Source organism: Cyanistes caeruleus, chromosome 1 (assembly GCF_971803275.1).
Source record: "Cyanistes caeruleus chromosome 1, bCyaCae1.hap1.1, whole genome shotgun sequence".
Taxonomy (NCBI): domain Eukaryota; kingdom Metazoa; phylum Chordata; class Aves; order Passeriformes; family Paridae; genus Cyanistes; species Cyanistes caeruleus.
The window spans coordinates 146668288-146690322 of record NC_141701.1 but is presented as its reverse complement, the minus strand read 5'-3'; the positions used below and the strand labels follow the sequence as shown (position 1 = coordinate 146690322).

General features: G+C 40.3%; 1 protein-coding gene and 1 long non-coding RNA gene across 7 annotated transcripts in view; both read right to left on the bottom strand.

The window, feature by feature from the left end:
• Window positions 1-22035, bottom strand: part of PRKAG2 (protein kinase AMP-activated non-catalytic subunit gamma 2) — a 244625-nt gene that overhangs the window by 177720 nt on the left and 44870 nt on the right. The gene's annotated exons all lie outside the window — the stretch shown is intronic.
• On the bottom strand, window positions 8690-10730 carry LOC147656013 (uncharacterized). The gene is made up of 3 exons (XR_015279850.1): window positions 10626-10730; window positions 9306-10238; window positions 8690-8758 (listed from the first exon to the last, which is right to left on the bottom strand). It is a non-coding gene; the product is annotated as an uncharacterized LOC147656013 (long non-coding RNA).

Here is a 22035-nt window from a genome sequence, read left to right as displayed (position 1 = left end):
TCTATGCAAAGTGTATAGTTTTCAATAAATAATATAATTTACAAAGAAAATAACCCCTGAAGCACATGAGCAACACATACACACTGATAGCTGTTCTTGTTCCTTCAAACACATCAAATCCACTTTCCCTTTGCACTCAGAACTTCAGGTGAGATCAGTGGACAGAAGGGGTTAGGCCACCCTCTGCTCCCACAGTGAATGGGCAAGGTGCTGCAGGTGCCAACCTTTGTGTCTCAAGTCCTCTTGTTTGGCACCAGAAACATGGCATTATTTTAGCAGAAACTGTACCTTCCCTCCAGCAATACCCAGGGATCACCTGAAGGAAAGAGAGCTCCAGAAAAAGTGCAAAGTTCAACTCACAAACAGGTCAAGTAGATTTTCTGATCAGATCACTTTTTTAATGCTATGTTTACACTGCAAAATGCTCCAAGCAGGCTAAGATCCCACCCAGACTATTCATCAAACACTTCAGCTACCTCTGAGCTTTCTTGTAAAACCCGAAAGCACTTTCAATTTCATTTAGGAAGAACACAGCACAAAGAGTGCCCATAAAGTCAATCACAGGTGCAAGAGCAAAAAGCTTCCTGACTCATTAATGTTTCTCAGCCAACACACCCTTTGTCTTCTCATGAGTTATGAAACTGCCTGAAGACTGGAGTTGGAAGAGGTGCAGTGGCTTTCACTGCACTGTAACACCAAGTCCCAGCGCTGCCCTTGTCTGCTTTGCTGCTTATGGATTTTCCTTCACACGCTCTCTGGGTAACACTGAGGAAAGCCCTGTTCCACCACAGTGGCTTGCTGTGAAAATATTTATATAACAAAGAGTTGCTGAAAGTGCAAAGGTGAAATATGACCCTGCCACAGTATGACATTTAATTATTAAGCAAGTTTTAGAGTTTCAAGATAGAGAAACACTGCCCTGATTAGTATCAAAGTAGTAAACACTGTCTTCAAAAGGGTTTTGTTACAAATGTAGAAGTGAAAAAAAAGAATTAAAGCAGCCAAAAATGTAAAGCTTTATTTCAACACAATTCTTTATTCCTTTTGTTTTAGCTGCAGAAACACAGGCACAGTACAATGCCTAACCAGCCATGCAGCAACCTGTCCAATTTATAGCAGTGCTTGGCAATTTTAGATTTTCCTTCAGGTGCTGACAGTCATGATGCAAAAGAAAAGCCACGTGACTGATTACAGTCTGCACTCTGAAAAGACAAAATAAAAGAGAAATGGGGAAAAAAAATAATTCCTGAACCTTCATGTTTGGCTGTCATTTGAGAGCTAGACAGAGAGATTATGTTGTTATACACCCATCTTTCTGTCCCTGAGGAAAGCATTCCTCAGGGTGACAATAAGGAAAGGCCACTGTGATGACAGGTCAGGGCTGGCAGTCATAACAGCAGGACATGCTTCCCCTGTCCCCCAGTTCCTAAATATCAGTTTTTAACTCACAGGGTACCATTGATGGATCCCAGAAGTGGTACTGAGCCCATGGTTACCTTCTCATTTAGAAATGTGGCCTTATTTCAGCCAAACAAATTTTCATTCACTGATTTCTAATTCTGGTCATCTCTTGATTAGCAATTATTTTCTTAAAGTAGTTCCTGGGTACATCACTAAGCCTAATGCATTCTTTTGCTCTCAACTATATTGACTTCTATAGAAAAAACACATTACTTCAGAAAAGTTAGAAGACTGGGTAAAGCCACCTATCCATTTTTGGGAGGAGGAGAACAAAATCAGGTCTACAGTCTGAAACTTTCTGTACCAAATTTGAAATTTTAAAATATGAGTCAAATTCGCAGCGTAAGGAGCTTAATTATTCTTTAAAAACAATCTGTTTTCTCTCAGTTATCCTATACTGCAGTATACAAATAACCAGCCCAAATTGTACAAGGGAAGCTGAGAAAAAGAGAACAAATTTTCACCATGGCCACGGAGACCGACAACTGCTGGAGGCAGGTTACCAGACATAACTGAAAAATTATTTCACCTGCTATTGCAAATCCTGCATTCCTAAGTACTTTAGACAAACCTCTTAATCCTCGACTTGAAACAATTCCCAGGCTGAAGCATTCAAATCAAAGTAACATAAAGTTAACCCTCAACAAAGAAAATTCATGGCTTTACAAAGATGTCCTTTACAGCAAATTTAGCTTGAATCAGATACTTGCAAAAGCACTCAAACCTGACTGATCTGCAAAGGCAGAGGCTTTTCTTTTAAGAAAAGAAGTGGAAGGAAATAAACAGTTAAAAAAATATTAAGATAAAAATCACACAAATTAAGAAGCCACAAAGAAACAGGAACTGTCAGCCAGTTATTTTTAACAAAACCCAAACCACTAAGGTATTGCTATAAGGTAAAAAAGGTAACTCATTACACTGATAATAAAAATAGATTGATACAACCAGAAAGCTTTCGTTAACTGTTTTAAAATTAAAATATGTGTATTTAAACCAGGTCAACAGCAATTTTACTTGTGAATTAAGATGCTGTTGCTGCGGAGTATAAAATCTTCCCAGATGTAGGTTACAATTCCTTAGTCCTGGAAGAGTGTATTGTCAGGTCATCAGGTCAGGAACTAAGAGTTGCCTCTGTCACTAATATACCTTCTGACTTTTATTAAAGCAAAGCAAAAATCCATCTTTCAGTCCTGTGTAAATACAGAATTTAAAGCCAAAATGCTCTGGAAAGACAACCTGTGTACTGACACCAGAAAATTTACAGTCTGTGTTTGACAAGGATTTACTAATGCTTATTTAAGGAGATCTGTGCATAATTCAAGATCATAAAACAATTCAAAGGGGAAGGAGTTTCTAAGTCTTTAGACCCAGCTCCTACTGAAAGTAGGGTCAGCAGGGAACTTCAACCAGGGTGCACAGGGCTTTGGCCAGTCTTGTCTTGAAAACCTCCAAATATTCATAATCTTTAAGATCTGAAAGAAACAGCTCCTTTCAAAATTACACAGGAGTTCTTGTGTCAAAACAAGCTTTGTGTGATACTCCTCTGATTGCCTCTGACATGGAAGCTTTTTATTACTGTACTGAACATATTTTCATATCACCTTCTCTCTTTTAGTTCAAGGCTCAAGACACACCTGCAGCATTAAAAATCCCAGATGTTGCCTTGATGATTGAGTGAAATTATGTGGCTATGTAAGCTGGAAATGGAATCAGAGCTGGTCACTGGCTAACAGACTCCAAATATGCAGGGAAAAAACCCAAACTCAAATTCTTACAAGGAATTATTAGAGTTTATAATTTTACTTATTTTAATGGGACAAACTGTGTTTTCAGCAGCTTATCAGTTTCTTAATCAGCAGATGAGCCTAAAAGGCATTTCTGTAAGTTCTAAAGCAGGACTGTGAGATCAGAGAACAGTTCAGGTTGGAAGGGAATGACATAAATATCTGTCCCAAACATCAAGGTTTAAAAGAGGTTAGCAATATGGTCAGACAAGGGGCTTAAAAGAAGGCTACACCCATAGTTTCAAATTGACTCTACAAACACCAAACATTTCAGAAAAATGGGGGAAAAATTGTTTTTAATTCAATCTCATCTCAGGTTTTGGAAAACATGGTTTGGAACATTTAGTTTTGGTTACACAGGAAAATTGACATTATTGGGTGGATAGTAAACTGTTTTGGTGTTATATAAGTCATTGGTTAAAAATCCATGTGACTTCAAAGGGAGATTACACAAGATTATAGACCTAGGGTGAAATTCTGGCTCTGATTAAAATCACTGGCAAAAATCCCACTGGCTTAACCACTGCCAGGATTCTGCCTCTAACACACCCCTGTTTTACCAGGCAAAGCCACAAATGCAGACCCAGATGTAGTTAACAAGTGCATTTCTCTGCAACAATTAAACTCAGAAAACTTTTCATGCTCTCCTCCGGAGCTGTGAGAGGATTTTTCTTATTTTTAAGATATTCTCTCTTCCACTGTAGATTTTTCTTTCTACACAAACTAGGAAGATTGTGGACGTAAACAAAAATAATTGTAACAGTCTGGGAAAAAGAAGCTGTGAAATGCATTTTTCTGTTGTTTTAGAAGCTGTGGCTTCAGAAATAGCATGGAATACAGAAACCTTCCTCCCTCTTCATTGCCTTTCCCACTACTGATGAAGCTGGAGTGACCATGGTCCAGCTTCAATAGTGGCCTAAGGATGGCATCCTGACACACAGGAGCTTGCAGAGCATTCTTTAGAAAAGCACCCTGAGACAGGCTAGACCTGATCCAGAGATTCAGATTCTGAGTGTTGAGGTGGGAATATTGTTCACACTGGCATTTCATCTGCATATCCACATTCTCCCTTTTATTTATTTTAAACCTGCCTTTACCACAGGGATGCTGTCAGGGGAACAACTCCATAACTGAAAAAAACCCCAAAACAGTCTGAAAGCAAGCACTGGAGTGCTCCTTGTGCCTCAGATAGTGTTTCATGTGGCAGCCCAAAGGCAGTCAGATTAAAAGTAAATTCTGATCCCGATTTTTACAGCGTTTCCTCATTCCCCAAGACAAATCCTGCCTGACTGTTCCAGCGTGCCCTGCACCAGCACGTTAATGAGCATGAGGCCAACACCTCTGCAAGTGATCAACACAGCAGCAGAGAGCCAGCCAGGCACCTTCCATGCTGACAGGAAAGCACCTGCAGCTGTCAGTGGACAGCTGAAAACATGCACTGCACAGCCCCCTCGGAGGCTGTGGGGAGATGTCTGCTCTCCCCAGCAGGTATAGAGGTCATGCATTATCATATATTCTCCCTTGCCAGGTAAATTCACGGCATCCTGCCTTGTTCTGGAAAAAGGCATTCTTGGAATCAATCCCAACACCACCATTTGTTTCCCTCATGCTTTCAACACAGCCCTGTACTTCAGCAAAAGGTTCCCCCACATAAAAAAAATGAGCCTAACACTCATTTACAGCAAAAATGTCGTGACAGTTAACTGAGTAATGCTGGTAAAGGCCTCTGAAAATATAAATCACTATAGTGTTGAATTATTAACCTCAATTATTATTGCTTATGCAGTGCTTTGGGTTAGGGCTCACAAAGGCAAGAGGAGATTAATTATAACTTGTCTCAAAAGCAAAATAGGAGGAAGTGGAACACCCTCAATTTTGCTGCAAAAACATGGTCACTTAGAGCAGCCTGAAGATGCTGAGATCACTATGTTCATTAGGCAGTGGCCAAGGGTGCTCCAGTGAGCACTTGGCCCACAAGAAAGGGATCAGTCAGTTTCTGCCTCTCAGCAGCACTTGAAACTCCATGGAACAACTCCACAGACATATCAAATGCTCCTTCTCACACTGGCCCAGTGACAAACCTTAACATGTACACAACCAAAAAGCATCAACTTAGGTTTCTTAGGAAAGAACCTCTTCCCAAAACCACAACCCTGCATTTGTCATAAAGTCTGCTTTTTATCATCTGCTTCTGTCAGGAACTTAACTCCAGAATTTAAATTATTGTTGCTGTGTTAAGAGAAAATATCAGTCTTCAGAGCAAGTTTTAAATGCAAGCAGTGTAACCCTCTGTGCCCAATGTAAACACTGCACAACTGCTGCCCTGCTGGGCTGTGGAAGGAGCAGGAGAGGCAGCTGTCACTGCAGGGCAATGGGTGCTTTATTTTTGTATGCTCTGAACTGATATGGAAAATCCAATTCTCTGTGAAATTACACCCCTTGTAATACTGGAAATGCACAGAGCAAAGTATGTGAAATGCAGGCAGCACTGGGGCTGCTTTTAGAGAAGTTAACTGTCTGGTTTCTCCAAAAGGCCTGCAGGATTCACAGGTTGTTTATCTTTTTCCTTCCCAAAACAATCAAATCATAGACTTAAATCTGTCACAGGCATTTTGTACTATGAGCATTACTCTCCAAAAGTACTGACATCCTTGCACATGGCATTGCCAAAACAGGTGAAAGAGGTAAATAACTAGAAAAATTAACTCGCTCCTGGCAACAAAGTCAGTAATTTTTTACCTTGATCATATCCCCTAAGGAAGGCAGCACTGCACTTTAGAGGACCTCAATACAAAGATTATCAGAGCAGTTCAGATACCAGGGCAAGTGAGACTGTGGTTCCTGGAGGAGCAAAGCAATTTCTTCAGAGTATGAGGGTATTAGCTTAGACCTCTTGAGCTGAACACACTGTATGTGCCAGTCAGAATTAACATGCTTGATTCAGCAACTATCTCTTTATTTGGATCCAAATGTTCACAAAAACAGCAGGGTTGGGTTTTTTTTAAGTCTTGCTGCAGATGGAAATTTCCATACTACAGTTCTGCAATGATTGTAAACAAGAGGTTTCAACACCATCAGATCTTAACCTTTTATAAGAAGAGTGTCTGAATAATCTGTTGGGAGGGAGATCAGGGCAATCCACCAAGGGCTTTGTGCAAAAAGAAGGAACTGAGACTGAAAGCTACAATTCTGGTGCTCCCCACTTTTCAACTCTGAAGAAGACAAGGCAAAAGCCAGGGGGGAAGGGATGGAAAGAAAAAAAAAAGTCACTAACTTTGCAGAACTTAAACTTTATTCAGACTTTAAAGTCTGATTCTGCTCCTTAATACAATATTATATATTAGTTTTAATTTTAGTCATAGGAGAAAAGCCTCTACAAATGCTATATGATTCCTCCCTCTCCCACACCTCCTAGTTCAGGACACTGCATAGATGCTTTCCAGTACTGGTTGACTTCGATTTTGAGCCATGGCATCCAAAACACAACACGTTTGAGTTTTTTTCGTTAACCTGAGGAGTGAACAGGGACAGAGTTTCCTAAAATACAACCTTTCTAAACCACATTCCCAGGCTGCTGTGAGGGAGAAGCAGCAGCCAATGCTGAGCTTCCACATCCATGCTCCATATCCCTCCAATTTGCTGCACATCCTGAAGATGAAGTGGCTCTGCTTCTGTCAAACCTTTTACAGATCATGTTTTCACATGTACACAGGAAAACACAGGGTTTCTGCATTTCCAACCCTTGTCCTCTGCGCAGAGGTTGATTTTTAAGCTACTTCACGATTTACCTTAATCTTCAGACATCAATAGAGGGATTGAATGTTTCAAGGGTGTATTTATACAAGCAGGCCTAAGTTATCTAAGGAACAAATTGTCCCTGCCACACCTTTCCATGGCAGGAGCCAGGCAGATTAGCTTTGTTTTCTCTCCAAGGAAAAATGAAGTAAAATAATAATAAAATAACAGTTTTTAAAACCCCAATATCTAAACACCTAATAAGTTGCATGGTGATTTGGGGTTAAATACCAAATTCTAGGTCTTCCTTAAGGCTTAAATTATAAATCAAGTGCAAAACTGCCAAAACCTTGCGTCATATCTAGCAAACACAGACACATATTTCAAGTGCAGAAAGAACATTTCAAACCCTTGAAACACAATCAATCTGGTTAACAAACCCACATTCTCCAAGCAGAGATGTTCTGGGTCATGACTTCTGAACTTCATACAGAGAAGTGACCCAGCCTTGTGCAAAGTTATCTCCATTGGAGAGGATTTCCCCCAGAGTCTCCTTTGACCATTTCCACCTTTCATAAGATTTACCAGACTCATTTACTGACTTGTTCATCAGGCTGTTTTAACAAAATTCTCTCTGTAACAGCTATGCTGTTACAGCAGTCTGAACAAAACCAAATGTTTAAACTTCCTTCCGTCCCATTTTGGCCACCAAGGGACTATCTTTTGCTGCCTATAGTTTCATATCCACTAATTAAAGAGTGCATCTCATCTGCATTGCACCACTAACCATAAAAACCCAATTAACCACCTGCCTCACACTTGTGAATTGAACTCTATGAATTATCACAGCACCAATAAAATGAGATATTACACTGTCCTTTTAAAATTAGATGAATCTTCTTCCTTAGAGTTGTTTTTGGGTTTTGGTGGTGGTGGGTTGTTTTTTTTTTGCTTTGGGTTTTTCTTTGTTTTTCTTAAACCTAACAGGACGGAGTTGGAAAGCCTGGTTCTTTATGAGTACCTGTCCCTCGAATTCCTTGTTCAAGTTTGCATCCTATGTATAATTTCTGATTAATATCTACTTGGCCACTTTGACTTTACTTTGAGTTCTGCGTATCATACTGGGCCTGGTTTTACAAACCTGGCAGTGATACCTGTAAGTTAAATTTTGTATTTTTTTTTGCATTAACAGGGATACAATTTGAGACTCTATTTTCGTTTCTTAAAAAACAACAAAAACAGTGTCACACAGAAAAATGGCTACTTTCATACCCTAGTGAGCAGTGACTATGGTTTGCTGCTGAATTATTGCATAGATTGGAAAACACAGCTCCGAGAAAAGATCTGTAATTGTTTAGTGGTTGGGCTGCTGGCAGAATTCCCTGCCTGGGGCTGTTTTTATAAATAGGCCTGAGGACAAACAAACAAGCTACTAATAACAAGTTGACTATTATGTTTTGAAGCAGCCCTGCTTTGTGTTTTCCAGCACATGAGAAGCTCAGATGGCAAATATAGCAAAATCCATAGCAAGAAGCAAGGCTAGATCATGCCCATGTCAAAATTTCAGTCCGCTAAAATAAACTTAATCTGGGGGAAATACCAAAATACACAAGGCTGCTCATGGCTGTGCTGTGTCAGATCTCCATTCCAGTATTACTAGGTATCGTTAGGAAATGAGGTAAAATGGCTCAGTAACAGACATCACTTACTCCAGAAATCCAGACGAATTCCTCAAGTCAGCTGGTCTTGCTTTTTCCATGAGTTCTTTTTGCCATGTCCTACTTAGAACAACATCAACAATCTGGACATTATTCATAACATCCTGTTTGACTCTGAAAAAGTTCTCAGGTTTATCAGAAACACACAGGTATCTCATCACAGCTTCTCATTTCATGAATAATCTGGTGGCTACTTTTCTGCCACCTCTACTTCAGCCTGTTCATCTAATCTCATCACACTGCAAAATTCTTTTCTTTCTTTTAACATTTTCTGAAGGTAATTTAGGATTCCCAGCTAAATACTCAAACTCATTTACTGGTTCTTCACTACCTTCTCTTGAGAAAGACATTCTGTCTTCTATATCATTCTCTACTATTTTATATACTTCATTCTGTTTCAGGAAATAATTACATCAGTAGAAGATTTTTTTTTTTTTTTTACCTTTGGTATTACAAGCTTATTTGTTACCAATCAATGGAAGCCAAGGGAGTTTATATGGGAACAACCATCCTGATGCAGTAACTCTTCCAAACAGTGCAGCTAAAGTAAAATAGCTTGGAGGAAGGTGAGGAAAATTACCTTTTTGGTAAAGGTGAGGGCCCTTACCTTTTACATTTCTCTCCTGCTGCTTATGGATCTTATCTGTTACGTGGAGGATGATCTTCACCAGTCTCTATCAGCCCTGACTTCCTTGAAATAGACATCACAACTTTCCTGACTGCTGCCCATCTTCTCTGCTAAGATTCCTCTTGGAGCGGCTTACTTTTTCTTTCCATAACTGTTTTGATTTTCCTTTCTTTTGTCTTATGTATCCTCCTTGGAGAGCACACTTTGTCCCCACAACCCTTCTCAGAGACTTAGCAGCTCTCTTATCTCTTTATGTCATTCAGCATTAGCAGCTTAGCCTTCAAAAACAAATCCTCTTTTTTTGCTGATAAGAGGAGACACTTACGCTCTTCCTTCCCCTCTGTTTTCTTCTGTCTTTGGAGGGAAGATCTCTCCAGTTCTAACAGCACTCCATGTGGTGATGCAGGCAAGAACATGGAGTCCAGTGGACCATGTGTAATTGCTACTGAGGAGAGCACTTTCCCGATAATACCCAGAAACGATGGAGTCAGCACGGATTAAGGAAACAACAACGCGCTCAGCATTTATGGCAACGCACTGACGCATTTCAGGGTGCGTGCTGCAGCCCCAGGGGAAGCAGCACTAACACCACCAGCACAGATGAAAGGACTCTAGGTAGTGCTAAAAACAAAACCAAGCCAGACCAATGCATTTTCCCAGAAGAAAACATTTGCTCCCAGAATAAGAGTTCTATCTCTCTGGCAGAACATTGGTCCTAATTGAAGCAGAGCAGAAAGAGGTGCTGGTAGGAATAACTGGGAGGAGCAGCAGCTGCTTTCTCTTCAGAATCACCAGCCACACAGACACAGTTCCCTTGGCACAGCAAATGCCCTCCCTGACAGTGCCTTCATAAATCAGCTTCACTGCCACAAGATGAATTTGTACTTGGTTGAATTTTGTATGGTCCAGAGTCTGCAACACAAAACAATCACAGCTTTCAGCAAAGCTTAACTTCTCCTACCTCCATGGGATGGTGGTGGGGTGCAGAGACAGATTCCCTCTCCAGGGAATCTTGGCAGGTGAGCCAAAGGAATTGCCAGGCCTAGGGCTGGGAAGGACCTGCTTCCTGGATAAATGGACTACTACATGGCTGTTCATCTAGCAATTTTACCACAAGCACTAAATCCATCAGGGGGAAAAAAACCCCAAACTTTACTAAAGCTTAAGCACTACCAAATCAGTTAGCTAAACATTTCACTATGTAAGTATACATACACGTAAGCAGCTTTGTTCTTGAAATTCTGCTGTTCCTCAGCAGGTATTTAAAAACACAAGAAAACCTTCAGAGCACCAACTTACACAAGAGGGGATGAAAATGACATTCTTTTTCAGCTTGAACAAAACCAGTTGTTTCTGCAAGTTTCTGCTGCCTTTCTGTACCACAGCTGTTCCAACCCCACTGTCAGCTTTAGCCAATTGTAAGTCATCAGTTTTCAGCACACAATGCAGCTGAAAGCCATTTCTGCTGGTAGCACTGTTGGAAATGAATCATTATTTGCTCAGATCTTGTATTAACCTTTTATTTCCCTTCAATGTCACCACTGAAAAAGGACAGCTCACACCCTTCAAAGAGACCTGAGAAAAGAGATAGCCAAAAAAAAAAAAGAGAAAAGGAGACAGGTCAGGGAAACAGGGAATAAGATATATAAAGTATAGCATAAAAAAAGGGAAACAACACTTCGAAAATTATTCCAAGCCTTATCAGCCTCTCAAGCCACCTGAAGAATACTCTGAAAAAGAATCCCATCAACTACTTGACATAAGCTTAGTTTCTTTCAAAAAGTATGCACCACATCAATAAAAAAAAATGTGGAAAGCAGGTTACCCTGAGCAGATGGAGACAAAGTGTAAGCAGGTTTAGCTCCAAAGGTCACATTTTTTTAGTCAAACCATTCAACATCTACTCCATCCACTTGCTCTAGTCACCCTCCCTACTGTAAATTTAAAGCTACTACTAGACAGCTACTACTGCTGCAAAGAAGACAGTTGAAGTCCTAACTAAACATGGAAACCTGTTAAATGCCATCTGAACAACTTGGTTAGATAATTATTTTGCCTTGCTGTACAAAACTGATCTATTTTCATTCATAGTTCTGTAACAAGAGGTCTATAGGCTATCAAACCTGTAGCTACACAAATACATAGACAATAACTTCTGTCTTAGTGGGCTATAATTCAACAAAAATGACATATGTTCCCTTATGGTATAAATTTTTTCAAGATAAGTTTTAGCTAAAATTAAGATTATAAAGATTTTTTTTTAAAATATACAATATTTTTCAAGTGAAAAAAAAATAATATTGAATCACAAAGGTCTGTCACTATGACCATGAAATCTGGTAGGGTCTCCTGGTCTGTCTTGTGCCATGTCTGTGAGACTGCCCAACTTTGGCCTAGCAATAAACCAGACAGGTGTGGGAAATACCTCAGTTTCTTACTAAATTCTGCCAAGATTTAGTTTGCACTCTTGTTATCCCCTTTGCATCCTCTTGCTGTTTTTCTTTGCCACTCAAGTGCCAGCTAACATTGCTGAGAAAAGGGGAAGTCTCATGTGCTCTCTCTTGCTGGCATCCTGGGCAGCTTGGAGGAACCAAGGAATTTCAAGTCCCCAGTGCAAAGAGAAGCAATAATCCTTCCATGAAACAACTTCCTGAAACCTGGGTAAACAACAGTGTTGTAAGCCAGGACCGCTGGTGATGATACCAAGATACTGGGCTGACACCCTAAGAGAAACATGAGGATCTCTCATGAAAAGGACTGGATAATCTGAACAGATGGAGGAACAGAAATCAGGTTAATTCAATTTAATTTAATTATTTTAGTTGAGTCCTTAATCCCTCATTTATGTATTCAAGGACTATAATTTTGTCTAAAACTTGAGCACTCAACATCTGGATAGAGACAAACTGAAGTGTACCTGTCTCAAAAGGTTAACTGGGAGATGCCCTGGTAATTTGCTATGGATAAAGCACAGGCATCAGGAGGCCTCCAGAACAGATAAAAAGCTTTAATCCTATATTGATATATATAAACAGTGTGAAAGCTCATCTGGAATAATGTGTACAGTTCTGGTCATCTGCTCAGGGAAGGTTAATTCAGCTGGCAACAGGTGCAGCACCAGGCTGTTTTGACGATGAGAGGAACAGAGAGTCTCTCTTGTGGGACGTGACTAAAGGAGCTTGGCTCGCTGGGTTCCGCAGTTGACAGCTGATAGTGTGTGTGATCCTTCTCCACAGTTACATAAGGTGCATAAACATCAACAAGGGAGAAGAGGTAAAGGACACTTTGTGTGTACAATTAGAAAATGGAAAATTATTGTGCATAAATTGAGGTTGGAAATTAGGAGGGGAAAATAGCGACATTCTGGGGGAAAGCTCGAATGAGAGCAAGAAATATCACCACTTTGCACACTGATGAAGTTTACTGTAGGGAAGATATGATGGCACTGCCTAAAAGGTTTTCCTACAGGAGGTAGGAAATAAATGGCAAGTTAAAGAAGGCTCCTTCTTGCTTTATGTATCCCCAAGAGCAAGAAGGGAAACAAATAATAATTATTTCTAGCATTGTTTTTCTAGACTCAAGAAATTCTGATCCTCCTGTTGAGACCCAATAACTGACTGATCTCCAGAAGAAAAATAGCTCTTTTGTCTAATGACTGAAAGATGAGGAAGGGATACAGACCAGAGAAATGAGTCATTCTAGGTATAATGTGAGAGTCAACATAAAAATATATGATTTAGAAAGGTTAATTCTGAACTGTTTTCCAAATCTAGAATGAGTCTGATACACAACCTGTGGCTCCATGTCAGAATGTGACCTTTTCCACGTTCAGAGTGTGATAACCATCTTCTGTGGCTACACGTGCAACAAAACATATCAGACGTGTCACAAGAAATCCTTTTCCCTGATGCCATGGTTCTGGTCCTTCTCAAAACCTCAGATCAGATGTGCCCCAAGGATTACATGCAAAAAAGACACATGGAACTACAGGTGTGTGCAGGCACACCCACATACACGCATACATAACACGGGATACTGCTCATAAAAATGTACCATCTGCTTATTTAAGAGTTTCAGGTGCCCCAAGTTTTGATGAAGGGCTGTATAATGAGTCCAAAAGGGAGTCAAGAGGATATTGCCTATGTAAACTAACAACAAGCAGAAACTATCTTTATAACCTACTGAACAGCCTGGGAAAACAAACAAGCAAGCAAACACTGTTTCTGTGAATCTGAATGAAATTTCTTTTTAACAGATTTGAAAGAGAAGCCTAGAAAGAGGAAGGATGAGCTTTAAAAGTGAATTTACAAGTAAACAAGGACTGAGAAAGAAAAGAAAAAAAAAACTTCCTGAAAATGGATGGGAAAGGCCACCTAGAAATACACAGATCTAGTATTTCCAGCATTTGACCAACCACCACCACAGTCCCAACTTTCACCTGTCTCAGCCACCTGGCTGATTTCTTTCATCACAATTAGAAAAAACAGACCCTCACTGGGGGAGATCTGAACCGATTTGTCATCATCCTTGCAGGTTTAAACCGCAGTTCCCACGGTGAGGGCGTCCTTCGCAGCACAGGCTCCTCCTCAGCTCTCCCCAGGGCTTAGGGAACAGAAGGCTCTCCAGAGACTTCAGCTGCTGGAACTTTGGGACTCTGCTGACCTGTCTTCTAAAATAGTGGGAGTGACTTCCGTTGCTGCCCCAGCAGTGCTTTAGGAGCCCAGAGCATGCCAAAACACTGCTTGCCCTTGCATATAACTCGAGTTACAAAAGCACAGCTGTACTCAGTTTAAGGCAGGGTGATGCTTTCCTACCCCTTATTTAACACTGGCTTATTTCCATCAGCCATAAGAACAGTGAATGGCAGGGAAGGAATGTTTTATGGGGAGCCATGGGTTCACGGTCCTCTTTGATTTTGCTTCAAGGGAGTCAAATCGTCTTCATCCACAACTGAAGGCAGTAAATGTTTTGACACAGGGGTCTGGCAGCAGACCTCATCACAGGTAAACTGAGGCCAAAGGGAGTCACATTATAGATGAGTTTATACAGGGAAAGCTCCACACAGAGCCAGTGAAGAATCAGGAGTAGAGTGGGTCAAGACATCTGCAGTGCTGAATTACCTACAATGGTCTGGCTTTAAGCTTGATGGGGTTTTAGCTTACATATAAGTGTAGGGAGCTATTGAGCTCTACTTTCCAGCATGCTATAGTCTTGGACAAGTTACTTATTAAATTTTTGCTTTCCAAGCTTCACATCAGAAGAAATTATACTTCCAGGGCAGCTTTAAATCAATCATTTCTCCTAAACATTTAGAAATTTGCAGAAGGAAGGACATGGAGGGGGGGCAGTGCATTAGGGTTATTATGTTGGCTCTTCCCCAGGCTTTCTTTCGAAGAGAGTTTTAAAAGAAATGCTTGGATCACATACCCGTTCAATAAAAACCTGGATTTCTTTCAAGAGTCTACTTCTTTGGCAAGAGCAAATAAAGCAGTTCTCCTGGTGTTTAAGGTGTAAGTGAAACATTGAGTGCACAGGAAGTTGGTATTAGAAGGCACAATTGTATGATAAGAGCTGCAAGAGGACAAACTGAGTATCATATGAATAACAAGATGAGACTGGGGAAAATCAGGACCTTGCATGCATCCAAGAATTGACAGTTCAATGACTGGTGATATTTACATTCCTGATCCAGATTAGTTAGGGCATTGATGTTACTGGGTTCGCCAGGAACCAAACCAGGGCCAGTGCAGGCAGGCAAAGTGCTAGAGAAGAAATTGAGTTTACATGGAATGAACAAGACCATGTTTTTCTCCAGACAGAGATAAGCAAAATTCTTGTCTTCATTCAGGATCTTCCAACAGTTTCCTTCAGAAAATGAATCTTTACTCTAAACTCTGTTCCATACTTGGCAGTTTTTGGCAAAGTCCTCCCTATCATGCAGTCCAGAGGAAGTAACTTCCTTGAATTCCAGCATAAATGTTCCTAGCACTCCTAAACACCAACAATGCACTTAGTGATCACTGCCCCAGATATCTATGATAGCTATCTACATGTCAGTCATGTATGACAAGACATAACTCCTACGGCACTTCAGGGCTTTTCATATGCAAAAGTTTGTATCAGCTCCAGAGCTTACTGCACACACTCTGCTCCCAGCCAAGTAATGAACCACCCAAAGATCAGCAGAGCAAGAGCTTGATTTGGGCTACACACTCCCTTCAAAATGAAGAACAAAGCCATTAGGGTTTCAGGGTCAAGACTTCCATGTTTCACACTTGAGGGATATCCTCTTCCTCCTCAGCCCTGACACATGGAAGGAGAAGCACAGCTGGATCCAAGATAAAGTGAGCTTGTGGTTAGGAGGTTACACTGTTGCTCAGTCTGGCTAAACTTGGCTTTAACCACCAAATCAGCTGTGTATTTTTGGACTGGTGAGGAAATGAGATGTTCATGACCTGATTCAGAAACTAAAACTTTGAACAAAGTTTTAGATGAATCTGTTAATGAATTAACAGCAATAGCTGAGCTTATATTTGACTGAATTTCTATGGTCAGCTTAATGAATACATGTACTTGGAAATTACTTAGCTGAGATAAACATTTGTGCTTACTCTGCTTTGAAGTAATACATAAAATACAGAAATATGTTGCACCAGTCACAGTTGCTTTACATGCAATTTCCCAACAATAAAAAGAGCAAGAAAATGTTAAGGCTTTTGCCAAAACGTATAATTAAATTTCCTTCCCAAAGCTATACACTTCCTGTGAAGTCCAACCAATGTGCCAGACCAAGAACTCCGGCTCCAGCCATCAGAGAAAGTCCTGTCCCTCCTCTGCTGTCACAGATATTTTTCTGAGCAGTTCTGTAACTGCTCACAGACTCACAGACAGCCCTGCTGAAAGGCCTGAGAAACAGAATATCCTAGAAAGGAAAAAAGGAAGTTTTAAGGCCTATTTTTAATTAATTACCAGATAGAAATAAACCTTTCTTGGAACTTCTGGAAGCTTCTCGGAAAAGCTTCTTGGAAAAGTCAACCTTCCCTCAAACTGGCCTTGTGTACAAATTAGGACAGATAAAAGAAGGGGGTTTTTATATTAATGAAATCATGATAAATTCTGAGAAGATGCTTAGAAAAGAAAACAACATTAACTAAATTGCTATGATCATTCCAACAACAAAAACATCTAGGCAAGTATATGTACTACATATAAAATATACCCTTCATATATTATGCAAACATGCATAAAACAGTTTGAATTTAAAAGTTCTCAGCCTGAGCATAAAGGCATACTTATTTAAATGGCTGTTATAAACCCATATAAAGTACAGAACTTAGCTTGATAACTGTCTCTTCATCTCATATAGTTACCATGCCTCTATATAAACAAAATATGGTCTGTCAGATTTCTGTTTGGCCTTTTTGTATTTTGTCTCTACAATGGGGATGTGAAAGAGAAAGGCTGAACGTATTTATTCTGGTCTGGGCATCTGGCCAAAAGTAAAAGAGATATTTTAGGTTTCCTGTCTCACAGTGAATTCAACCTTTTACCTGCCTCCCCATTTTAGACCACAGCTACAGAATTACAGCTGTAACACAATCAGAATAGCAGAGAGGGTGCATCATAGCATTAGCCATAAATATTACCACTGTACCCTGGTTTCACTCCCCCATCTCCATCTCAGCTCTCTTATATCAGAAACTTTGCACAATCCTCTCACATGTTGTAAGACTTGTGGTAAGCAGAGCTGTAAAATTTGTCTGCAAGGAGAGAAACTCTCAGCAAAACAACTAGTAGAAACCTGGTTGTTTTTCAAATGGAATTATTGCAAAATCAAAACCAAAAATACTGGGTTCACCAAGAACCAAACCAGGATATTTTAGTATCCATTCATGAGATATTCCTAGTACACTGTATTTTGCTCATTTATACTTTATACACTCACAAGCTTTAGGTGATTCCTTCTCACATCCCTCCAAGCTGCACAGAGCCATAACAAAATCCTAACACTTCCATCCTGTGCAGAAAGAGTGTCTCCAGTTCCAACCCCACTGTCCATAACAGCTCCAGTGTCAAGGAAAGTGCTCCTGCTAAGAAAAGTAACACCAGAATGGCATTCAGCATATCTAGTGGTGAGCAGCTCAGAATGCTGGAAATCTTCCTCCAGCAGATTCAGCTGCTCTATGCTCTGGGCTGAACAGGTTGCCTAAGCCATATAAAATAATTTTTAAATCCCCTAAAATGCTGATTGTAGGTATCTTCCATGAAACAGCAGGAACCTTGTGGCACACATTAGTGTTAAGCACCCCACCTGTGAGCAAAGTCACCAAAAATTCTGAAAAACAAGATATTCACTCCTAAAGTTTGCCCAGTCTCAGCAGTGTAAACAAATGTAAAAATCCTTTCCCTAAAGACTCAATACATAATTATGTGAGCCTGATTTTTGCTCTTCATGTTTTGTGGTAGGTTTTGGAAACTCTAGAGATAGCAGCTAGTGCTTTTGGCTTGGGTAATACTGCTCAGGGAATATTCACAGAATCACAGAACAGGTCAGGCTGGAAGGTACCACAGAGGGACATCTGGTCCCACCTCCATGCTCAAGCAGGGTCAACCCAGAGCACATGGCACAGGATTATGTCCAGATGGTTCTGGAATATCTCCCACAAGGGAGACTCCACACCCTCTCTGAGCAATCTGTCCCAATGTGTCATCACTCACACAATAAAGAAGTTTAAATAAAGAATATTACTCGTGTGGAGGTTACAGTGGCTTTTGGAAATCATAGGATTATAAAAATAGGAGCACATAATAAAGAAAAATCTGATGTGAAAACTGAAGACTGGGAAGAGGGCGGAGAAACTGAGATCTTTTGGCAACATGCTCAGAATCAGCCTTAGTCAGCAAAGATGTTCAGGGGATTACTGTGAAATCAAGTTCCCAGCCCAGTGCCAGGAAGTCAGATTTCCACATTACAATGATAAATATTTTCAATGGTAATTGCTGGGAGGCCAATCCTGCCTGTCAAAACAGAAGTGCCACAGTGGACTGTTGTGATGAATTTCATAGGATGAACTCAACCCATGATCAGTCTTTACAGCTGTCCTTGTGATAACTTTAACAGTACTGAATTTACATATTTTAACAAAAAAAGGGATCAATCTAACTGCTTGGATAAAACCATGCTATCTCTCTGCATTGTCACTTTTCTGCAATGCTATCAGCAATCATATTTCTACTGTTAAATAGTTTTCTATCTCCCTCATTCCATTTAAAGCACATTTTGGCATAATCAGAGTGCTTTTCAATCAGTCCTGGTAAAACCAAGTATCTGTCTTAGAGAAAAAGCAATTGCATTGGCATGATCAAGTTTCTAATGACAGATCCATTATATAATCAACAAAATGGTGTTTTTGCTGGCTATTGCCTTTCCTCTTGCCTCCATAATAGTTCTTCTCTCAGTCAGACATTTGCAACTCATTTAGTAAATGGACAATGTAAGCATTTGGATTTTCACCAGTTGTGTTGCATTGTGCTGATTACTAATTGCATCTGTTGCATCTCACTGCAGAAATATCTGCTTTTCTGCATAGGTAGGATGATCCTTCAGGCACAGGTGAACATGCAAGTGCCCTGCACATAACTTGTATTTTCTGCTTCCTTTATATAAAAACCCTTTCCATCTCCAGGGGATGGAAAGCTGGGGCTGGTAGCTTACTTGTGTACAAAAAAATTCCATTGTGGAGTGAAACATAAATTTACTGATTTTACTTTATGAATCTCACTGAATTCACTAACTTCATTTTCAGTTGCTCCTAATTCCATATAGCTCCCATTCTACAGGGTAAATGTGCCATTTTCAGGCTCATTCTACCAAATGGTCATCTCTTCATCACTGTCTTTACCTGTAGTGTTTCTGAGTTTAAGAAAACTACATTCTAGATATTTCTACATCACAGTTCTTGAGAGGAAATTATATTTTGTCATTATGAATAATCCTCTCCCCCCCCCAGTCTAAATATGTAATTTTATTTTACTTATTTTATGCAGTTTATCTGGAAACCATTCCACACTGCTTTGGATTATAGTACACAGTATGGAAGAGAGTTAGATATTTAACTCCACCACGATATATTTTGAAATGCCACTGCCATGTTACATTAATAATTAAGTCATTCAAGTTTTCCACTTCCAATATTTAGGCAATATCAAATAACCAGAACCAAAAAGTAACAGATAATTTCAAGCTAGCTCAGCAGTAAAATGCAACTACCTGTTACAATTTTAAGTTGCTGAAGTCTGCAATCCCAAATAGCCAAAAACATGGGTAGAAGTAAATAAATAAAAAAAGAAAACTTCTAAAATTATCTGGCAGGGGCAGACTAAACCAGAGGATTCCTGTCATGGGAGTTCTCCTGTGCTACATTTACATTCCCAATAAGCAAGTCCAGGCATATTTGTTTTTACACATTCGTTTCCACACCAAGACACATTTCCATTCCCCCCTCCCTTCTTCTGCTTTTGTGTTCCATCGTCCACATCAACAATTAGTGGAAATGCCTGGCTGTGCCTGTTCACATTGTTCCCAGACTTTTCTCTCCCCCAGTGAGCTCTGAAGACCATGCATTATTTGACATGACATGACTTGGAGACCTTCTACAGCAATGGCTGTATGCAGGGAAGCAGACAGAGGCAAGGAAGATGTGGTTACATCTGGGACAGTAGGATACAAGTCACTTTGTGTTAATCCCATAGAACAATAGCCCAGGTGATTGAACTTTAAGTAACTTAAGTCTTGTAAACCAAAAACCACCAGAAATCAAAACAGCCTGAAGGTTAAGCTCGTTGCTCTGTTTGTTTTGTGACATGAAAACACAGGATATGCATAACGTGGGGTTTTCCCCTGAAATAATTAAACATCTATTGTATTTTCCATCACAGCTCATTTCTCTGCAACATGAGCAATTTGCCAGCTTGTCTATACACACTGAATGTATTCAGTTTAGAGCAAACAGCTGCACACAGGGCAGCTTCCCTCCACACACACTAGCTCTGCTCATCACAGAATCACAAAATATGCTGAGTTGGAAGGGACCCCCAAGGATGATTGAGTCCAACTCTCGGCCCTGTACAGGACCAATGCCCAAGTGTCATACCATGTGACCAGGAGCGTTATCCAAACACTTCTTGAACTCTGTCAGGTTTGATGCTGTGACACTGCCCTGGGGAGCCTGTTCAGTGCCCAAACACCCTCTGGGTGAAGAACCTTTCTCAAATACCCAGCATAAACCTCCCCTGACACAACTTCAGGCCATTCCCTCCAGTCCTGTCACTGCTCACCAGAGAGCAGAGAGCAGTGCCTGCCCCTCCTCTTCCCCTCACAAGGAAATTGTAACTGCAGGGAGGTCTCCCCTCAGTCTCCTCCAGGCTGAACAGACCAAGTGCCCTCAGCCACTCCTCACATGGCTTCTTCTCAAGACTCCTTCATCATCTTCATTGCCCTCCTTTGGATGGTCTCTAATGGTTTCATGTCTTTCTTGTCATGTGGCTCCCAAAACTGCCCCCAGGACTCGAGGGGAGGGTGCCCCAGTGCAGAGCAGAGCAGGACAATCCCCTCCCTGTCCAGCTGCCAATGCAGGGCTGATGTCCCCCATGACTCTGTTGGCCCTCCTGGCTCCAGGGCACTGCTGACTCACATTCAGCTTCCACTGAGCAGCACCCCCAGGTCCCTTTCTGTACCCCTGCTTCCCAGCCTCTCATTCCATATATCCAGGGCTGCCCCACCTCAGGTGCAGAATCCAGCACTTTCTCTTATTGAACTTCATACAGTTGGTAAGGACTTGGGTCCTTACCTATTTTTTAAATTAGTCAGGTGCACAGAACATTCAAGACCATAACATACAAACAAAGGAACCTATTGCCCTCTGAAAATGAACTTTCAGAAATATGTAGAGTGTGTTAGTTAATATTTCTCTCACTTGTTGCTGAAGACAAGAAATTAGATTTTACCATTCCTCCAAGAGAAGGTGATTGAATCCCTGACACACTCACCAGATTTCAACCTCTGTGTCCCAACTCTCATCCATTAAAGTGCATATACTGATCAATGCCATTGATCTTTAAAGCCTTTGCTTTTGCATGTGTGCCTCTTCCTTGGTTACTTCAACCCAAATCCTTCTGCTTCATAAACATGCTGACAAAAAAATCAATGCATATTATGGCAGAGAAATATATTTTTTTAATTTTTAAAAATTTATATTTGAAAGTAAATTTGAAATAACTACTCACAGGGAGTCTGAACACATTAAATGCCTATAGTAGCTCACAAAACTTTTGAAGTTTACCTAGGTAAAAAATATATGAACAAAAAATCCTCTCACAATTTTAAATGATCACAGTCTTTTCTCAAGTTACATTGAAAAGAAATTTCTTTTTGAAGTCTTTATCACATGCAATACTTGGTCTCTCAGTCAAATGTAAGACAAAGATACACAGACTTTATAATGTGTCACAACAGATTGCAACGCACCAAGTATCAGTATTAGTTTCAGTCTTTATCATCAAGAGAGCAGCTGCTATTTATCTCTTCCCAAATTACTTCCTAGTATTACTTTCAATCTCTGTTCCATTGGAATAAAAACCAATTTCTGATTTGCTTGGGGTTTTTTGGTGTTTTTCTTGTTGCTGTATTTTTTGTTTGTTTGTTTGTTCC